Source organism: Oryctolagus cuniculus, chromosome 16 (assembly GCF_964237555.1).
Source record: "Oryctolagus cuniculus chromosome 16, mOryCun1.1, whole genome shotgun sequence".
Lineage (NCBI taxonomy): Eukaryota > Metazoa > Chordata > Mammalia > Lagomorpha > Leporidae > Oryctolagus > Oryctolagus cuniculus.
The window spans coordinates 70,024,615-70,043,139 of NC_091447.1; the positions used below are offsets into that span (position 1 = coordinate 70,024,615).

At 41.0% G+C, this 18,525-nt stretch overlaps 1 long non-coding RNA gene across 1 annotated transcript in view; it reads right to left on the reverse strand.

The window, feature by feature from the left end:
• LOC138845733 (uncharacterized) overlaps positions 1-14,824 on the reverse strand; it is a 68,683-nt gene extending 53,859 nt beyond the window's left edge. Inside the window, exon 1 of the long non-coding RNA XR_011382919.1 lies at positions 12,937-14,824. This is a non-coding gene — a long non-coding RNA (uncharacterized lncRNA). The remainder of the gene's footprint in view (positions 1-12,936) is intronic.
• Between the last annotated feature and the right edge of the window lie 3,701 nt (positions 14,825-18,525).

Here is an 18,525-nt window from a genome sequence, read left to right on the forward strand (position 1 = left end):
ATACAATCTCATCAAGGTGGCATGTACCAATGCCATCTCACTAGTCCAAGTGATCAATTTCAGTTCACAATTTATCACACTGATAGGTCTAAGAGTCAAAGGATTCACACAAGCAAGACTAGTGTCTGCTAATACTAGCTGATAGAATCAAAAAGGGAGAGAACGATCCATCATGGGAAGCAGGATACACAGCAGACTCATAGAATGGCACATGTTCTAAACAGCACTCTGGCCTCAGAATCAGCCCTAAAGGCATTTGGATATGGCTGAAGAGCCCATGAGAGTATTTTAGGCATGGGAAGCCAAGACACCGTAAAAAAAAAAAAAAAAAAAAAAAAAAAGAAGCCCTAAATGGAAGATCTCTGTGAGATCCCAGTTTAAAGAACGGGGCCATCAGAGAAGGAGGTACCTTTCTCTGAAGGGAAGAGAGAACTTCCACTTTGACTATGACCCTGTCAGAATAAAATCGAAATCGGCAAACTCAAAAGGCATCCATAGGCTTGGCAACTCATGACTAGAGCCTAGGGAGATTACTGATCCCATAAACAAGAGTGTCAAATTATTAAGTCAACAACAGGAGTCACTGTATACTTACTTCTCATGTGGGATCTGTCCTTAGTGTGTTGTCCAATGTGAAGTAATGCTATAACTAGTACTGAAACAGTATTTTACACTTTGTGTTTCTGTGTGGGTGCAAACTGATGAAATCTTTACTTAATATATACTGAATTGATCTTCTGTACATAAGGATAATTGAAAATGAATCTACATGTGAATGGAATGGGAGAGGGAGCGGGAGATGGGAGGGGTGTGAGTGGGAGGGAAATTATGGGGGGGTGAAGCCATTGTAATCCATTTACTGTACTTTGGAAATTTATATTTACTAAATAAAAAATAAATTAAAAATATAAAAAATATGATAAGAGTCGGTGAACTCAAAAGGCTTCCATAGCCATGGCAACTCATGACAAGTGCCTAGGGTGATTACTGATGCCATAAATAAGAGTGTCAATTTGTTAAGTCAACAACAGGGTTCACTGTGCACTTACTCCTCATGTAGGATCTCTGTCCTTTTTTCTTTTATTTTTTGACAGGCAGAGTGGACAGTGAGAGAGAGAGAGAGAGAGAAAAATCTTCCATTTGCTGTTGGTTCACCCTCCAATGGCCACTGTGTTTGGCACGCTGCAGCCAGTGCACACCGCTGATCCGAAACCAGGAGCCAGGTACTTATCCTGGTCTCCCATGGGTTTCATGGCGCAAGGACTTGGGCCATCCTCCACTGCACTGCCTGGCCATTGCAGAGAGCTGGCCTGGAAGAGGGGCAACCAGGACAGAATCCGGTGCCCCCACCTGGACTAGAAGCCGGTGTGCCGGCGCTGCAAGGCAGCGGATTAGCCTACTGAGCCACAGCGCCTGCTAGGATCTCTGTCCTTAATGTGCTGTACATTGTGATTTAATGCTATAACTAGTACTCAAACAGTAGTTTTCACATTGTGTTTATGTGGGTGAAAACTGTTGAAATCTTTAGTTAATATATACTAAAATGATCTTCTGTATATAAGAGAAATGAAAACGAATCTTGATGTGAATGGAAGGGGAGAGGGAGCGGGAAAGGGTAAAGTTCCTGGTGGGAGGGAAGTTATTTGGGGGCAAGCCATTGTAATCCATAAGCTGTACTTTGGAAATTTATATTCATTAAATAAAAGTTTAAAAAAAGTCACGTCACACAACTAACTGAGCACCAAAGGGGAAACTTGTTGAAGTGAAATGGACACTATGAGAAACAATGACTTGATCAGCTCTTGTCCTGACGGTTGATGTACAATGTAATACTTTATCCATTTTAGTATTTTTTTTTGTTCTAGTTCCATTGGTTGAACTCTGTAATTAACACACAATTATTCTTAGGTGTTTAAATTTTAACTGAAAAGTGATCCCTGTTAGGAATTTGGAAAACATTATGTTGAGTGAAATCAGCCAATCCCAAAGGGACAAATACCACTTGTTCTCCTTGATAGGTGACAACTAACTGAGCACCAAAAAGGAAACCTGTTAAAGTGAAATGAACACTATGAGAAACGGTGACTTGATCAGCCCTCACCCTGACTGTTGATGAGCAGCTTAATATGTAATCCCTCTTAGTATTTTTTTGTTTGTTCTACTTAATACTTTTGGTTGAATACTGTAATCAATACACAATTCTTCTTAAGTGCTGAAACTTAACTAAAAAGTAATCGCTGTTAAATATAAGAGTGGGAATAAGAGAGGGAAGAGATGTGCAATTTGGGACATGCTCAAGCTGACTTACCTCAAACGGTAGAGTTAGAAACATACCAGGGGATTCGAATTCAATCCCATAGAGGTGGCATGTACCAATGCCATCTCACTAGTCCAGAGATCAAATTCTGTTCACAATTGATCGTAATGATAGGACTAAGAACCAAAGGGATCACATAAACAAGAATAGTGTCTGCAAATACTAGCTGATGGAATCAAAATGGGAGAGAATGATCCAACATGACAAGTGAGATACACAGCAGACCCATAGAATGGCAGATGTCCTAAATAGCACTCTGGCCTCATAATCAGCCCTTAAGGCATGCGAATCCGGCTGAAATGCCCATGAGAGTATTTCAGGCATGGAAAGCCAAGATAAGACACTCTGGGGGGGGGGGGAACCTAAATTAAGGATCTCCGTGAGTGAGATCCCAGTGGAAAGAATGGGTCATCAAAGAAGGAGGTACCTTTCTCTGAAGGGAGGAGAGAACTTCCACTTTGACCATGGCCTTGTCTAAAAATGATCAGAGTCAGTGAACTCAGGGGGCTTCCATAGCCTTGGCAACTCACGATAAGAGCCTAGGGTTATTACTGATGACATAATCAAGAGTGTCAATTTGTTAAGTCCACAACAGGAGTCACTGTGCACTTACTCCTCATGTAGGATCTTTGTCCTTAGTGTGCTGTACATTGAGATTTAATGCTATAACTAGTACTCAAACAGTACTTTTCACTTTATGTTTCTGTGTGGGAGCAAACTGTTGAAATCTTTACTTAATGTATGCTAAACTGATCTTCTGTATATAAAGAGAATCTAAAATGAATCTTGATGTGAATGGAAGGGGAGAGGGAGTGGATAAGGGGAGGGTTGCGGGTTGGAGGGACGTTATGGGGGGGAAGCAATTGTAATCAATATTCTGTACTTTGGAAATTTATATTCATTAAATAAAAGCTAAAAAAAGAGCAGTTGTAAATAAACTATGATGGTAATTATTATGTAAATGTCTATATCATTGCAACTACATGAATGCCTGTAGTACTGTAGTTTGAATTCTATCCAATAAAAAAAATTCCATCCTGTAAAAAAAAATTTATTACAGAGATCCTTCATATCCTGGGATAAATTTATTCCAGGGTATTTTGATTTTTTGTGGCTATTGTGAATCTGATAGGCTTATCATTTCCTCCTCAGCTAGTTCACTATTGGTGTATGAAAGTACTTCTGATTTGTTTGTGTTCAGTTGGTATCCTGCAACTTTACTAAGTTCCTTCATCAGCTCTAACAGTCTCTTGGTGGAGTGGTTAGGTGGTTACTCTATAAATATAACCACTCACCTGGAAATGAAAATAATTGAATTTCTTCTTTCCTATTTTCACACATTTTCTTTCCTTATTTTCTTTGGTTGGTTTTGACCAAAACATTACAGTGCAATTTTGAATAACATGGGAGAGAGTAAGCATCCTTGTGTGGTTCTAGATCTTATTGGAAACACTTTCAACTTTTTGCCGTTCGGTAGGGTGTTGGCAACATGTTTGTCCTAAAGAGGCTTCATTTTATTTGTGTTTGTTCCTTCTGCAGGTATTCTGCTCAAAGTTTTGCTCATAAATGAATGTGGGGTTTTATTGAATGCTTTTCCTACATCTGTTGCGATTGTTATAATGATGTTTATCTCTCATTCTATTGGAATGAATTATTTGGCTTATCAATTTGCATATTATATTCATTTCCCTACATTCCCAGGTTGCTGCTGATTCAATTATGATATCTGAGATTTTTGATGTTTTTTCTAGATTCAATTATCTTGTATTATGTTAAGAATTTTTTTCTATATTCATCATATATACTGGTCATAATCTTTTTTATTTGTAAGGCAGAGAATGAGATTGAGAGCTTCCATCTTCTGCTTCACTCTGATTAGATTTCTAATTTCCTCTTCTTTTCTTTGGTCTGACTGTATCCTTTCCTGTTCCCTGTCTTCTAAGTCCGATATTCTCTCTTCTGCTTCACCCATTCTGTTTGTAAGGCTCTCTATTGTGTTTTTCATTTGATCTATTGAATTCTTCACTTCATTATGATTTCTCATCACTATCACAGTTTCCTGTTGTACTAGTTGTTTCGTTTCATTTTGATTCCTCCTTAATATTTCATTTTCATGAGAGAGATTTTCTATCTTGTCCATTAAGGATTTCTGTAGTTCAAGAATTTGTTTTGGAGAACTTCTTAATGTTCTTATCAATTTTTTGAGACCTGCTTCTTGCATTTCTTCTAACTCATCATCTTCATAATCTTGAATTGGGGTGTCTTTTTCATTTGGGGGCATCATGGTGACTTCCTTGTTTTTATTACCTCGGTTTTTGCGTTTGTTATTTGGAATATTGGAGATATTTGGTTTCTTCACTGTGGTGCTTTTTCTTGTTATACTATGACACTAGATTAAGTGGACTGTCTGTTTTTGATGGAGCCTTAGAGGCCTGAGATGGGTGTGGCCTGAGAGCTCTGTTTGGTGTGCCAAAGGTGACACTCCCTGGTTAGGCATGGTAGATCTCTCTCTCTCTCTTTCTTTCTTTGATTCAAAAGGGAAGTAATTCCGCACAGCTGAACGAAGTTGGACATAGTTAGCAGGCAAATGATATACCCACAGGAGCTAGAGATCAGAAGCTCTTTTCCAAGGACCACACAGGGAATCTGTTCTGCCCTCAGGGTGGGCTCAGATTCTCCTTCAGTCTCCCACTCGGTTGCCAAAGTTACGGAATTATAGCGTCTCTGGAGAGTACTCACGTGAATTCCGTGAGTTCTCTCCCCCACCGTCTCTTTTTTCACAGTCTCAGTTCAGTAGCACCACAAATTTACTAGGTCCTAATCTCCTGTTAATTCGCCCCACCCAGAGTCAGGTTTTTCTGCTAGGCTCAGGGCCGGTGCAGACCTGAGGTCACTCTGCTTATGACGTATGTCCAAGATGGCGCCTGCTCTTTGTCTTGCTCACCCTTGAGAGGTGAGCGGAGAGAGAGAAACCCGTGTCCGTACCAGTCACCTTTTTTTTTTCTCTCTCTCTCTCTCTCTTCCAGTTAGCCTGGTGAACTTTTCCCCCCCGGGGGTCATTCCCTCTAGTCTCATCTCTCTGCTTGCCTGCCGGTGTCTCGGGCTATTGAGGTTTGGCTTACCTCGCGTTCCAGAGCTGGTGTGCTGAGTCTGCCGCTGGTGTCCCAAACTGTGGGCTCCCACGCTCTCCACGCAGGTCCACTGTGAATCACGCGTTCCGGAAGAGTTTCTTCTGCTGTTTCCTCCCCTACTCTTCCTTGAATCTGCAGTATCTCCACTTTTATTAAACTGTCTCTCCCCAGACTATCAGTGTGCTCCCTTCCTATTCTGCCATCTTGCCTCCTCCTACCATAAAATTTTTTTTTTTAAAAATCACGATGAGGGTCTGGTGCTGTGGTGTAGTGGGTAAAGCTGCTGTCTGCAGTGCCAGCATGCCATATGGGCACTGGTTCGAGTCCCAGCTGCTCCACTTCCAATCCAGCTCTCTGCTATGGCCTCATAAAGCAGTGGAAGATGGCCCACATCCTTGGGCCTCTGTACCCATGTGGGAGACCTAGAAGAAGCTCCTGGACCCTGGCTTTGGATCCCAACTCCAGCCATTGCAGCCATCATGGGAGTAAATCAGTGGATGGAAGAGCTCTCTCTCTACCTCTGCCTCTCTGTATCTCTGCCTTTCAATAAATAAATAAATATTTTTAAAAAAAATCACTAATAAAAGAAACTGAAGATAAAAACAATGGAAGGATCTCTCAAGTTTAGGGATTGGAAGAATTCATAACATTTCCATGCTATCCAAAGTAATTTATAGATTCAACACAATTTCCAACAAATGCTAATGAAATTCCTCACATAACTAGAAAAAAGAAACTTAACATTCACATGGATTAAACAAAAGGCAATCTTGAGATACAGAAGAAGTCTGGAGGTATCAAAATATCTGAATTCAAGACATACTACAGAGGGATGCTAACCACTATCATAAAAACAGATGCACAGACCAGTGACAGAGAATGGAGGTCCCAGAAATTAATCTAATCTCTAACATCTAAGGGAATGGAACTTTAATAAAGACAACATTAATGTGCAAGAGAAGGAATATCTCTTTAGTAAATGGTTCAGGGGAAACCGATTATTCATATGGAGAGAACTGAACCTAGAATCCCTCCTCTCTTATCCTACATGAAAATCAACTCAAAGTGAGTCAAAGATCTAAATGTAAGAACTGAACCTAACAAAACTTAGAAAAAACTCTATAAGAAATTGGCATAGGCATGGGCTTTTGGAAGATTCCAAAATCACACAAGTACATGAATTTGAGATCAAAGTAAGATGGTTCTTCTCAACAAAGGAAACAACACCCAGAGTGAAGACAGAACCAATAGTATGGGGTAACAATTTGCAAACTATGCATTCTGGAAATGGCTGATATCCAGAATATATGCAGAACTGGGAAAATTATTAAACAGCAATAAATATAGCTAAGAATTGGGAATGGGCCTGAGTAGACATCACTCAGAAGAAGAAATACTAATGGTCAACGAATAGGTGGGAAAATATGAAATATCACTATTCTTTATGGAAATGCAAATAAATACAAATAAATACACTCCAAAAACCTCAAAAATACCAAATGCTAGTGAGAAAATCAAGAATTCAAATTAGTGCAAGCATTATAGAACACAGCATGGTCATTTCTAAAAAAAAAAAAAAAACTAAAATACAATACAACTATATAACTCCTGTGTATATATCAGAAAGAAATAAAATCAGCATACCATAAAGGTATTTGCTTCCTCTTGTTGACTACAACAGTAGTGACTGTGGCCAAGATATGGAACCAATCTAGGTGTCCATTGATGGATAGATGGACAACAGAACAATGAACAGTTAAAAGGAATGAAGTATTATTTGCTACAAAATGAATCAAACAAGGTGATAGTTAATTTAAATGAAAGTAGTCAACAAAAAGAAATAAATCTTGCATATATGGAAGCTTTAAAAAACCAGTGGATATGAACTTAGAATTGTGACTACTTGAGATTGCAAAGGATGAGGACTGGGGATAGAGGGAGGAAGGATTAGGGAGTGAGACAGAAAAACTAAATTCCTGTGTAGACAACACAGTGTGGTAGCTACAGTTTACAATATGATATACTGCATAAAAAAACTGGAATGTAGCCTGCACTGTGGCTCATTTGGCTAATCCTCCACCTGCGGAGCGGTATCCTGGATTCCAGTCCTGGTTGGGGCACCGGATTCTGTCCTGGTTGCTCCTCTTCCAGTCCAGTTCTCTGCTGTGGCCTGGGAGAGCAGTGGAGATGGTCCAAGTGCTTGGGCCCTGCACCTGCATGGGAGACCAGGAGAAGTACCTGGTTCCTGGCTTTGGATAGGCACAGCATGCAAGCTGCATGAAAAAACAAACTAAGAAAACAGTCCCACTTACAATGTATAAAAAAGCAGTTAGCCAATATCTGTTAATGCAGTTAGGTGTTATTTAAGTTAAAAAATAACCTTAAAATCATCAACAAATCAAGGTTGCCTTTCCCAGTAAGACATCTGTATGATTTACAACTGGGTTGTCTGGTATTCTACAAAAGCCACTATTGGAAAGCTAGCTTTAAACTTACACAGGATGGCTATACTGTTTTTGTTAACATTTGTTTATTCATTTGAAAGAGTTACAGCAGACATATAGAGGTGTTCCATCTACTGGCTCATTTCCCAGTGCCTGAAATAGCTGGGGCTGGGCCAGGCTGAATCCAGCCAGGAGCCAGAAATTCCTTTTGCATACTTGGTCACAAGCTGCTGCCTCCCAGGTGCATTAGCAGGAAGCTGGATTAAAAGTGTGGAGTGCCAGGACATGAATTACACATGTCAATATGGGATGCAGGCATCTCAAGTGTTGGCTACCGCAGTGTGCCACATCTCCCTGTCATGCTTATACTGCTTTATTCATTACTAATGCTGTGAAATTATAGGCAAGGTGTTCATCCTTGGGCCTAAGTGTCTCAGCTCAAAAAGCAGACTGGGGACGGGTGTTTAACCTAGTAGTTTGAAACTTATGGCCTACAATGGAGTACCTGGGTTCAGTTCCTGGTTCTGATCTCGAGTCCAAATTCCTATTAGTGTTGGTCCTGGAAAGCAGTGGTGATAGCAAAAGTCACTGTGTTCCTACCATCTACATGGAAAACCTGGATTGAGTCCTCAACTCCCAGCTTTAGCCCTGGTCCCTTCCTGGCAGTTGTGGGCATTTAGAAAGTGAATCAGTGAAAAGGAACCCACTGTCTGTCTCTGTCTCTGTCTCTCAAATAAATAAACAACAAGAAATGAATTCATTAGAGAGGTTTTGAATGCCAGAATATGTAAATAAAAGGCTGTGCTTGAAAACAAATGAAAGTACAGCAACATATTTACTTGATTCCCTTGATTGAATAGATAAATGTTTATTCAAAAGGTTAGTATCAATAAAGATCAGGATTAATCCCACTTCTAATAGCTAGAAGGAATGAGAGGGCCAGCACAGTGGTTCATAGGCTAATCCTCCACCTGAAGCACCAGTACCCCAGGTTCTAGTCCTGGTTGGGGCACGGGATTCTGTCCAGGTTGCTCCTCTTCCAGTCCAGCTCTCTTCTGTGGCCCTGGAAGGCAGTGGAGGATGGCCCAGGTCCTTGGGCCCTCCACCTGCATGGAAGACCAGGAGAAGCACCTGGCTCCTGGCCAGGGACACTATATAATGATTAAGGGATCAATTCAACAAGAAGATATAACAATTATCAATGTATATGCACCTAATTACAGGGCACCGGTTTATTTAAAAGATTTGTTAAGGGACTTAAAGGGAGACTTAGACCCCAATACAATAGTACTGGGGGACTTCAATACTCCACTCTCAGAAATAGACAGATCAACAGGACAGAAGATCAACAAGGAGACTGTAGATTTAAATGACACTATAGCCTTAATGGATCTAACAGATATCTACAGAACTTTCAATCCCACATTTAAAGATTTTACATTCTTCTCAGCAGTACATGGAACCTTCTCTAGGATTGATCACATACTAGGCCATAAAGCAAGTTTCAGCAAATTCAAAAGAATTAGAATCATACCATGCAGCTTCTCAGGCCATAAAGGAATGAAGTTGGAAATTAGCAATTCAAGAATCCCTACAGCATACGTAAACACATGGAGATTGAACAACATGCTCCTGAATGAACAATGGGTCATAGAAGAAATTAAAACAGAAATAAAAATTTTCTGGAAGTAAATGAGGATAACAGCACAACATACCAAAACTTATGGGACACAGCAAAAGCAGTGTTAAGAGGAAATTTTATATCAACAGGTGCTTACATCAAGAAATTGGAAAGGCACCAAATAGATGAGCTTTCAATTCACCTCAAGGATCTAGAAAATCTACAGCAAACCAGACCCAAATCTAGTAGGAGAAGAGAAATAATTAAAATCAGAGAAGAAATCAACAGGATTGAATCTAAAAAAAAAATTACAAAAAATCAGCCAAACGAGGAGCTGTTTTTTTTTTTTAAAACATAAAAAAAATTGACACCCCATTGGCCCAATTAACTAAAAAAAAAAGAATTGAAAAGACCCAAATCAATAAAATCAGAAATGAAAATGGAAACATAACAACAGACACCACAGAAATAAAAAGAATCATCAGAAATTACTACAAGGACTTGTATGCCAGCAAACAGGGAAACCTATCAGAAATGGATAGATTCCTGGACACATGCAACCTACCTAAATTGAACCAGGAAGATGTAGAAAACCTAAACAGACCCATAACTGAAACAGAAATTGAAACAGTAATGAAGGCCCTCCCAACAAAGAAAAGCCCAGGACCAGATGGATTCACTGCTGAATTCTACCAGACATTTAAAGAAGAACTAACTCCAATTCTTCTCAAACTATTCAGAACAATTGAAAAAGAGGGAGTCCTCCCAAATTCTTTCTATGAAGCCAGCATCACCTTAATCCCTAAGCCGGAAAAAGATGCAGCATTGAAAGACAATTACAGACCAATATCCCTGATGAACATAGATGCAAAAATCCTCAATAAAATTCTCGCCAATAGAATGCAACAACACATCAGAAAGATCATCCACCCAGACCAAGTGGGATTTATCCCTGGTATGCAGGGATGGTTCAACATTTGCAAAACAATCAATGGGATACACCACATTAACAGACTGCAGAAGAAAAACCATATGATTATCTCAATAGATGCCGAGAAAGCATTTGATAAAATACAACACCCTTTCATGATGAAAACCCTTAGCAAACTGGGTATAAAAGGAACATTCCTCAATACAATCAAAACATTCTATGAAAAACCCATGGCCAACATCCTATTGAATGGGAAAAAGTTGGAAGAATTTCTACTGAGATCGGGTACCAGACAGGGATGCCCACTCTCACCACTGCTATTCAATATAGTTCTGGAAGTTCTAGCCAGAGCTATTAGGCAAGAAAAAGAAATTAAAGGGATACAAATTGGGAAGGAAGAACTCAAACTATCCCTCTTTGCAGATGATATGATTCTTTATTTAGGGGACCCAAAGAACTCTACTGAGAGACTATTGGAACTCATAGAAGAGTTTGGCAAAGTAGCAGGGTATAAAATCAATGCACAAAAATCAACAGCCTTTGTATACACAGGTAATGTCACGCCTAAGAACTTCTAAGATCAATCCCATTCAAAATAGCTACAAAAACAAATACCTGAGAATAAACTTAACCACGGCTGTTAAGGATCACTACGATGAAAATTACAAAACCTTAAAGAAAGAAATAGAAGAGGATACCAAAAAATGGAAAAATCTTCCATGCTCATGGATTGGAAGAATCAATATCATTAAAATGTCCATTCTCCCAAAAGCAATTTATACATTCAATGCAATACCAATCAAGATACCAAAGACCTTCTTCTCAGATCTAGAAAAAATGTTGCTGAAATTCATATGGAGACACAGGAGACCTCGAATAGCTAAAGCAATCTTGTACAACAAAAACGAAGCTGGAGTCATCAATTAAATAATTATTTGTGGACTTCTGTGTCTCAAGGCCTGTGCTAGTTTTGGGAGTACAAAGTGCTCATCCATGATTTGAGGTATTCTCATGGTGCTTGGTGGAACGACAAACAGCAAAAAATCAGGATTCTAAGCAATCTATTAGGAGTCTCCAGAGAAGCAGAACTTATAGGATGTAAAGAGATGAGAGATAGGTAGATGACAGATTTATGGAACAATGATAGACAATAGGAAGATGATAGGGAAGTATACTTCAAAAACTTTATGGAAATGGAATTAGATAAAGTCATTCTGCTGCTGATATCTTTGAAATACATTTATACAAGGTACTTAAAAGTGTTGAAGGAGAATGCATATTATGAAAAAAGTACATCAATTTCTAAAATTTTTGCACAATTATAAAGTGCTTTTATTTTTTAAATTATTTTATTTTATTTTATTTTTGACAGGCAGAGTGGACAGTGAGAGAGACAGAGAGAAAGGTCTTCCTTTTCCATTGGTTCACCCTCCAGTGGCCACTGCAGCCAGTGCACTGTGGCTGGAACACCATGCTGATCTGAAGCCAGGAGCCAGGTGCTTCCTCCTGCTCTCCCATGTGGGTGCAGGGCCCAAGGACTTGGGTCCTCCTCCACTGCACTCCTGGGCCACAGCAGAGAGCTGCACTGCAAGAGGAGCAAGCAGGACAGAATCTGGCAGTGGGACTGGGACTAGAACCCAGTGTGCCATTGCTGCAGGCAGAGGATTAGCCTATTGAGCTGTGGCCCCGGCCAGTAAACTGCTTTTGTTTTTATTTATTTTATTTTTTTTGACAGGCAGAGTGGATAGTGAGAGAGAGAGAGACAGAGAGAAAGCTCTTCCTTTTCCATTGGTTCACCCTCCAATGGCCGCCGCGGCTGGCACACCACACTGATCCAAAGGCAGGAGCCAGGTGCTTCTTCTGGTCTCCCATGGGGTGCAGGGACCAAGGACTTGAGCCATCCTCCACTGCACTCCCAGGCCACAGCAGACTGCTGGTTGGAAGAGGAGCAACCAGGACAGAATCCGGCACCCCAACTGAGACTAGAACCCAGGGTGCTAGTGCCACAGGTGGAGGATTAGCCTATTGAGCCATGGCACTGGCCAGTGAACTGCTTTTAAAAACTGTTCTTTAAAAGATTTATTTTATTTATTTGAAATACAGAGTTACACAGAGAGAGGTAGGTACAGAGAGAGATGTCTTGCATCCATTGCTTCACTCCCTAGATAGCCACAATGGCCAGAACTGCACTGATCTGAAGCCAGGGTCCAGTAGCTTTTTCTTGGTCTCCCACATGGGTGCAGGGGCCCAAGGACTTGGGCCATCTCCCACTGCTTTCCCAGGCCATAGCAGAGAGCTGGATCAGAAGAGGAGCAGCCTGCTAGAACCGGCAACCATATGGGATGCTGGTGCTCAGGCCAGGGCTTTAACCCACTGTGCCACAGCACTGGCCCACTTTATTTTTTAATATGTGTTTTTTTATTTGAAAAGCAGAGTTAGTTACAAAGAGTCAAAGGCAGAGAGAGACATCCTCCATCTACTAGTTTACTCACCAGAAGGCTACAATGGCTGAAGCTGCACAGATCTGAACCAGGAGCCAGGAGCCAAGAGCCAGGAGCTTCCTCCAGGTATCTCACATGGGTGCAGGGACCCAAGGACTTGGGCCATCTTCTACTGCTTTCCCAGGCCATAAAAGAGAGCTGGATCAGAAGTGGAGCAGCCAGGATTTGAACCAGGGCCCATATGAGATGCCTGCACCTCAGGTGGTGGCTCCACCCACTACACCACAGTGCCAGCCCTTTTATAAACTTTAAAGCACCCTTAAAAACATATAGAAAGAAACACAATGGATAGCACGTAGATGGGTAGGTAGATAAATATTTATCATAAGGTATTGGCTCACGCAGTTATGGAAACTGAGAAATCTCATACTGCAACTACTAATTTAAATTCCAGGAAACCCATTGATGTAGTTTTAAGCCCTGAGAGTCATATAATTAATGATGTAGACTCCAATTTTAGTCTGAAGACATGAGAAACAAGAGCATCAAGGGCAGGGGATGATAAATGTCACACTCATGCTGGCAGATGGGGTGAGCATCAATTCTTCTCTGCTCTTTTTCTCTCTGTGTCAGATTAGTCGATGGCCACCCTCCTTGGTGAGAGCCATCTATTTTATTCTGTCCACTAATTTGAATGCTAATCTTTTCCAAGAACATCCTCACAAACACATCTAAAAGCAATGTTTAGTTAGATATCGGGCATCTCACAATGCAACTAGTGGATACATGAAATTTATCATCACATGAATCATGTTCTAAGGGTAGCAATATAGACAAGATTATTACAGTTTGAGATGTATTGGTCAAATATTCCCTTATTATTGGAGTCCACTGTTGTTCCAATGGGAAACTTTTGACCCCATCCCCAAAAAGACATTTTTTTTTTTTTATTTCTGGAGACATGTTTGATTGTTCTGAGGGAATGATAGGTATGCTATAACTTCTAATAGGTCAAGGCCAAGGATGCTGCTGATCATTCTATAATACAAAAAACAGAACCCACCTCCCCATGTCAATGTGGCCAAGGATGACAAATATTGCTGTATTCATTCAACAAACATTTATTGACTACCTACTTTTCTAGGTACCACTGGCGATATAACCTTGAACCATTTAAAAAAACATGTTTATCAGCTTGAGAGGAGTGGCTATTGATTTTAAGGAAATGACCATATAATTGCCCTTCAAAAACTATATAAGTTCTGCCTTTTTGAATTTGATCAACTATGGCTCAAAATATATTCAATTGCATCTGCAAGGCAGATGTTGTGGCACAGTGGGTTAAGTTGCCATTTGGGATGCTCAAATTCCACAACAGAGTGCTTGGTTTCAGTCCTGACTACCCTGGCCCAGATCCAGCCTAATGGTAATGTGAATTATGGGAGGGAGCTGGTGATTGTTCAAGTGATTGAATCTCTGTTTGCCGTGTGGAAGACCAGGAGTTCCAGGATCTCAGTTTCATCTTGGCCTATTCTAAGGCTTTGGGGGGGGCATTTAGGAAATGAAGCAGGGGCAAGCGCTGTGGCGCAGTGGGTTAACAGCATGGCCTGAAGTGCCGGCATTTCATATTGGTGCCGGTTCAAGACCTGGCTGCTCCACTTGCAATCCAGCTCTCTGCTATGGCCTGGGAAAGCAGTGAGAGATCACCCAAGTCCTGGGGCCCCTGCACCCATGTGGGAGACCCAGAGGAAGCTCCTGGACCCTGGCTTCACATCAGCACAGCTCAGGACATTGGGGCCAACTGGGGAGTGAACCATTGGATGGAAGACCTCTCTCTCTCTCTCTCTCTCTCTCTCTCTCTCTCTGCCTCTCCTTTCTCTCTGCGTAACTCTGACTTCAAATAAATAAATCAATCTTTCAAAGAAAGGAAATGTAGCAGTAAATTGAAAAAATTTATTTTTTTATATCTCTCTCATTCTCTCCCTTTGCAAATAAAAACTGAATAAATAAAAATTTTATAAATTCATATAAAAGTAAGATTAAAAGAAAAATATTTTAATTGCATCTACACTGAAGACTTACAGATTATTGGCATGTCACTACTCCATAAACAATACAGTATAACAACAATTTATATAGCATTTATATTGTATTAAGTATACATAACTTTCATTTTAAAATATGCAGGAGGATGTGCATAGCTTATATGCAAATATTATGCCATTTCATTCAAGGGACTTAAGTGTCCATGTATTTTTGTTAACCATAATGAATACATTTTCTTTTCCTTTCTCACAGCCTAATCCTGTGACTAATCATGTACCTACAACTAAAAAAAAAGTATATTCCTTTCACTTTTCACATTCTTCTCGATCAAAGCTAATTGCTAGCTACTCAGAATTGTGTTTAAACAAATAATTCTTGCTTAAGAATTCCAGGAACTGACTTCAGAGAAATCACCAGAATGACAAACCAGACCAACAACTAGGACCACCTGTTGTAACTAGTCAAGCCTTATATCAAATGAACAACTGCCCAATCAGTTTCAAGCACAACCAGTTGTCAAGTACTTTGGACATATGCTTATCAATCATCTGTGCTCATTTTATCTCCCAATATCTTTTTTATACACATATAAGATATTTTATTTCAAAAAGCACAAGAACATTATACAAGTTTTAAATTTACATTTTTGCAATAGGTTATCAATATATGCATTATTTGTATAACTTCATCATGGATGGAATTTGAATCAGTGCTATAAACCTGTTGTCCCAATATCTTTTAACCCTCATTTATACCTTAAGATTCTCTGATAAATAGTGAGGTTGGAATGTCCACCATTCCCACAACGCTGGTAGCCTCTCAAGTAAACCCATCCCCTTGCATCTATTCTTATCTCTGGTGAACTTGCCATTCAGCAACAAGCAGCTTGGGCCCACTTAAGGTTTTTCCTGTACTATTTTGGTAACTTCTGGGTTCCTGGAGCAAATATGTCACTGATACTGAGGGATGATTAGGTTAATTACCACAGACGCTAAATGGTGATATAAGTTCTGGGAGAAACAAATGTGTTGTGATGAGGTTGTGTACCAAAGGTATAGAGTTATAGAGAGTAGGGTAATTAAGAAAAGCTTCTTAAGGAAGTTTCTTTTAAGTATGGCCTATGTGTGTGTAAAAGTAGACAGGGGGAAGGTGTTACAGGTGGAAGTTTGAGAAGGTGCAAATGTCCTGAAGTCCCAGTGTACTTGGTTTTCTGTAGGAAACATGCGAAAGCCACTGGGGCTACAGAGCTGGCAGGGGCTGGGTAATGGATTCGGAGATGAAGCATGGAACGGTCCTGTGAGCTTTTATAACCAAATTAGAGTCTGAATCATATACTAAGAAAAAAAGGAAGGTTAGGGGCCAGTGTTGTGGCATAGCTGGTAAAGCCACCACCTGCAGTGCCAGCATAACATGTGGGCACCGGTTCAAGTCCTGGCTGCTCCACTTCCAATCCAGCTCTCTGAAAGACCTGGCAAAGCAGTAGAAGATGGCCCAAGTGCTTGTGCCCCTGCACCTGCATGGGAGACCTGGAGGGAGCTCCTGTCTCCTGGCTTCAGACTGGTGTAGCTCCGGCCATTGTGTCCATCTGGGAGAGTGAACCGGAGGATGGAAGACCTCTTTCTTCCTTTCTCTCTCTCTCTGCCTCTCTATAACTCTGCCTTTCAAACAAATAGGAAAATCTTTTTTTTAAAAAAAAAGGAAAAGAGCCGGCGCCATGGCTCACTAGGCTAACCCTCTGCCTTGCAGCGCCGGCACACCGGCTTCTAGTCCTGGTCGGGGTACCGGATTCTGTCCTGGTTGCCCCTCTTCCTGGCCAGCTCTCTGCTGTGGCCAGGGAGTGCAGTGGAGGATGGCCCAAGTGCTTGGGCCCTGCACCCCATGGAAGACCAGGAGAAGCACCTGGCTCCTGCCATGGGATCAGCGCGGTGTGCCGGCCGCGGCGGCCATTGGAGGGTGAACCAATGGCAAAGGAAGACCTTTCTCTCTGTTTCTCTCTCTCACTGTCCACTCTGCCTGTCAAAAATTTTAAAAAAAGGAAAAGAAAAGAAAAATGGAAGATTAAATAGCAGATTTATTTTTAAGAATTTCGTTTCAGAAATAATTTCTCTCCAGTTAAGCAGAGGCAGTCTGGAGAGTTGTGGGGTTGGAGGAGTGATCAAGATGGAAAATACCCTTGAGTAAAAGACTAAAATTTCATCCAGAAGCAAAGAGCTTGTGTCAACATCTGGAAAGAGCAAAACAAGAGAAATGACAGAAGCAAGTCACATCTCACAAGAGGGCATCTGGAAATTAGCATCCCAATACTGGTCCACACTTACTTCAAGGAGTGAATGCCCTAAATTCTAGAGAGTTACCATCAACAGGCTTTCTTCGTGATCCTAATCCTTAATCAGCTCTGTGGGTTCTGAACATGCCCTTGGGATGGCAAAGAATGTGTCACAGATGGGACCATAAGCAAGCACTGCAAACAGTGAGGAATGCAGGGTGGAGAATATAGAATGCAGAAACTGCTTATTGGGAGTATATGAGAATGGGGATCCTGTGTCCACTCCTGCAATGTGGAGGTACATAACCTCAACACCATGGATGGGTTTACATAGATATTTTGACATTTTGGCATTTATTCCTATATCTCCACCACCAGTTAAGTTAATAATGCTTTCATTTTGAGTCTTAAATATTTATTTTATTTGCTTGAAAGGCAGGGTCACAGACAATGAGAGAGGGAGAGAGGGAGAGAGGAAGGGGGAGAGAGAGGGAGGGAGGGAGGGAGAGCGAGCTTCCATTTGCTGGTTCACTCTCCAAATGGCTGCAATGACCACAGTTGGCCAGGCTGAAATCAGGAACCAAGAACTCCATCCAAGTCTCCCACATGTGTAGCTGGGGTCCTAACATGCACCCATTTACAAAGTTTCATCAGTATAATCAATACTGTGGTCCAAATTGGAATTTTATCTAGAGACCTCAATAAGTTTAATCAGAGAATCATGTATGATTTTAGGAAAATTATCAAGCATAAAACAGAAGTAACTTATTTACATTTTACACTTCACTTTAATTATAACATTACTTCAATTTTCCATAGTTAAATGAACCCACTTATTTCATAGGAGGCAGAGAGTCTCTAACTCCATGAGTACAAATTCAAAGTAAATAAAGTTTGTGGAAGCTATAACTTAGCTAGATAAAACAGGACTTCACAGACCCCAAATTAAAAATAATTAAGATGGTCCAATATTGGCTGGCACTGTGGCTCACTAGGCTAATCCTCCGCCTTGCAGCACTGACACACCGGGTTCTAGTACCGGTCAGGGCACCGGATTCTCTCCCGGTTGCCCCTCTTCCAGGCCAGCTCTCTGCTGTGGCCCGGGAGTGCAGTGGAGGATGGCCCAAGTGCTTGGGCCCTGCACCCCATGGGAGACCAGGATAAGTACCTGGCTCCTGCCATCAGATCAGTGTGGTGCGCCAGCTGCAGTGCACCAGCCATGGCGGCCATTGGAGGGTGAACCAACGGCAAAAGGAAGACCTTTCTCTCTGTCTCTCTCTCTCTCTCACTACCCACTCTGCCAGTCAAAAAAAAAAAAAAAAAAAAAA